This window comes from Canis aureus, chromosome 9 (assembly GCF_053574225.1).
Source record: "Canis aureus isolate CA01 chromosome 9, VMU_Caureus_v.1.0, whole genome shotgun sequence".
In the NCBI taxonomy this organism is placed as follows: Eukaryota; Metazoa; Chordata; class Mammalia; order Carnivora; family Canidae; genus Canis; species Canis aureus.
This window is the reverse complement of record NC_135619.1, coordinates 60187602-60190891: the sequence shown is the minus strand read 5'-3', so window position 1 is coordinate 60190891 and position 3290 is coordinate 60187602. Positions and strand designations below refer to the sequence as shown.

Here is a 3290-nt window from a genome sequence, read left to right as displayed (position 1 = left end):
GGAAGACGGAGAGAAGGGAAGAGATCACTACAGGATAAAAAATATTATAAACAACTTTATGGCAGTTAACCCAACAGCATGGATGAAATAAGCAAACTCTTGATAATTAAAACCTACTCAACTGATGAAGACAAAAGTAGAAAATTTAAGTATCCTTATAGTTATTAAATAAATTGAATTTATAATAAAACCTTCCAGAAAAAAAAAAAAAAAAAAACTCTAGGCCCAAATGGCTTCAGTGGGAAATTTTATCAAACATTTAAAGAAAAGTAATAATGGCTTTCTCTGCGGAATCACCAGGGCGGCCGGGACCCTGTACACATATCCTGAAAACTGGAGGGCCTTCAAGGCTCTCATTTGCTCATTACAGCGGGGCTCAGGTCCGCGTGCTCTCCGCACCACCCCACTTCCACTTTGGCCAAACCAACCGCACCCCTGAATTTCTCCATAAATTTCCTGCCAGCCAGGTTCCAGCATTTGAGGGTGATGATGGATTCTGTGTGTTTGAGAGCAGTGCCATTGCCTACTATGTGAGCAATGAGGAGCTGTGGGGAAATACTCCAGAGGCAGCAGCCCAGGTGGTGCAGTGGGTGAGCTTTGCTGATAGCGACATAGTGCCCCCAGCCAGTACCTGGGTGTTTCCTACCTTGGGCATCATGCACCACAACAAGCAGGCCACAGAGAATGCAAAGGAGGAAGTGAGGCGAATTCTGGGGCTCCTGGATACTCATTTGAAGACGAGGACTTTTCTGGTGGGCGAACGTGTGACACTGGCTGACATCACAGTTGTCTGCACCCTGTTGTGGCTCTATAAACAGGTCCTGGAGCCTTCTTTCCACCAGGCCTTCCCCAATACCAACCGCTGGTTCCTTACCTGCATTAACCAGCCCCAGTTCTGGGCTGTCTTGGGGGAGGTGAAACTCTGTGAGAAGATGGCCCAGTTTGATGCTAAAAGGTTTGCAGAGAGCCAACCTAAAAAAGACACCCCACGGAAAGAGAAGGGTTCTCGGGAAGAGAAGCAGAAGCCCCAGGCTGAGCGGAAAGAGGAGAAGAAGGCTGCTGCCCCTGCTCCTGAGGAGGGGCCCCTGCTCCTGAGGAGGAAATGGATGAATGTGAGCAGGCACTGGCTGCTGAGCCAAAGGCCAAAGATCCCTTTGCTCACCTGCCCAAGAGTACCTTTGTGTTGGAAGAATTTAAGCACAAGTACTCCAATGAGGACACTCTCACTGTGGCACTGCCGTATTTCTGGGAGCACTTCGATAAGGATGGCTGGTCCCTGTGGTACGCTGAGTACCGCTTCCCTGAGGAGCTCACTCAGACCTTTATGAGTTGTAACCTCATCATTGGAATGTTCCAACGGTTGGACAAGCTGAGGAAGAATGCCTTTGCCAGTGTCATCTTCTTTGGATCCAACAACAGCAGCTCCATTTCTGGAGTCTGGGTCTTCCTAGGCCAGGAGCTTGCCTTTCCGCTGAGTCCAGATTGGCAGGTGGACTACGAGTCCTATACGTGGCGGAAACTGGATCCTGGCAGCGAGGAGACCCAGATGCTGGTTCGAGAGTACTTTTCCTGGGAGGGGGCCTTCCAGCATGTGGGCAAAACCTTCAATCAGGGCAAGATCTTCAAGTAAACATCTCTTGTCATCATCGCCTAGTTGCCTGTACCTGCCCTTCAGAGAGATGGGGGTCATTAAAGGAAACTGAACATTGAACCCTTAAAAAAAAAAAAAAAGAAAAAAAAAGAAAAGTAATAATGATCTTACACAAACTCTTTCAAATACACAGAAGATATATTTCTAACATTTAAAAGAAAAGGAAACTGTAAGATCATATTCCTCATTAATATCAATACATTTGACAAAATGTATGCAGGATTTCTGTACACTGAAAAATTATACACACACACACATTGTCAAAAGAAGTTTAAGAGACAATCTTAAAAATGGAGAAATACACCATGTTTGTAGGTTGGAAAATTCAATACTCTTCAAATTGATATCTAGATTCAAATAAATCCCAATGCAAATCTCAGTAGGCTAGGATTTTCTTTTTCAAAACTTTACAAATTAATTTTATTTAAAAATTTTTTAAAGATTTTATTTATTTGTCAGAGAGAGAACACAGGCAAAGGGAGAGGCATGTAGAGAGAGAAGCAGACTCCCCAATGAGCAAGGAACCCTATGTGGAATTCAGTCCCAGGATCTTGAGATCATGATCTGAGCCAAAGGCAAACACTTAACCAACTGAACCATACACCCAGGCATCCTGACTAATTTTAAAGCAGGGAAATGAAAAGATCTTAGAGCTTGTAATAGAAAACACAGGATGATGATTTTGCAAATTTGTGGCAAGCAAAGATTGTTTAACAATAAACACACTAGCCTCACAAAAAACAACCTGAACGTCATTAAAATTAAAAGACATCATTAAGGAAATGAAAAAAGAAGCCAAAGGCTTGAAAATACACTTGAAATGTTTATATCTGGGACGCCTGGGTGGCTCAGCAGTTGAGCATCTGCCTTTGGCTCAGGGCCAGATCCCAGGATCCAGGATCAAGTCCCACATCAGGCTCCCTGCAAGAAGCCTGCTTCTCCTTTTGCCTGTGTCTCTGCCTCTCTCTCTCTCTCTCTGTGTCTCATGAATAAATAAATAAAATCTTAAAAAAATGCTTATATCTAACAAAGGACTTGCATCTAGAATACATAAATAGCTACAACAAATCCATAAGTAAATAGACAAATAGCTCATTTGTAAAAAGTCAAGACTAAATAACACTTCACAGAACATGTACAGATGGCCAACAATCACATGAAATATATTACCTATCACTCATAATCAGAAAAATGCAGATTAAAATCACATTGTGATACACTAGAAAGTGTAAAATTTTAAAACCTGCCAAACCAAACATTAGCAAAGATGTGAACCATTGGAATATTGTTGGTTGAAGTAAAAAAAAAAAAAAAAAAATGCTACCACTTGGGAAAATTCTGGCAGTTTTTATAAAATTAAGCATACTATGATTAGCGATTTCACTCCCAAATGAAGTTTACCCAAATATTTAGCTATTTATCCAAATATCCACAAAAGCATTTGTTCAAGAATGTTTGCAGCAACTTTCTTCATAATAGCCCCAAACTGGAAACAATCCAAACATCCATTAACAGAAGACTAGATTAACATTTGATATGCTTACATAGTGGGAAACTACTTGGCAATTTAAAATGCAGAGAACTGGGGACCCTGGGTGGCTCAGTCCTTTAAGTGCCTGCCTTTGGCTCAAGTCGTGAT

General features: G+C 41.9%; 1 pseudogene; it reads left to right on the top strand.

The window, feature by feature from the left end:
• The first annotated feature begins 229 nt into the window (after positions 1 to 229).
• LOC144319948 (elongation factor 1-gamma pseudogene) lies at positions 230 to 1664 on the top strand (annotated as a pseudogene).
• Positions 1665 to 3290: the final 1626 nt, after the last annotated feature.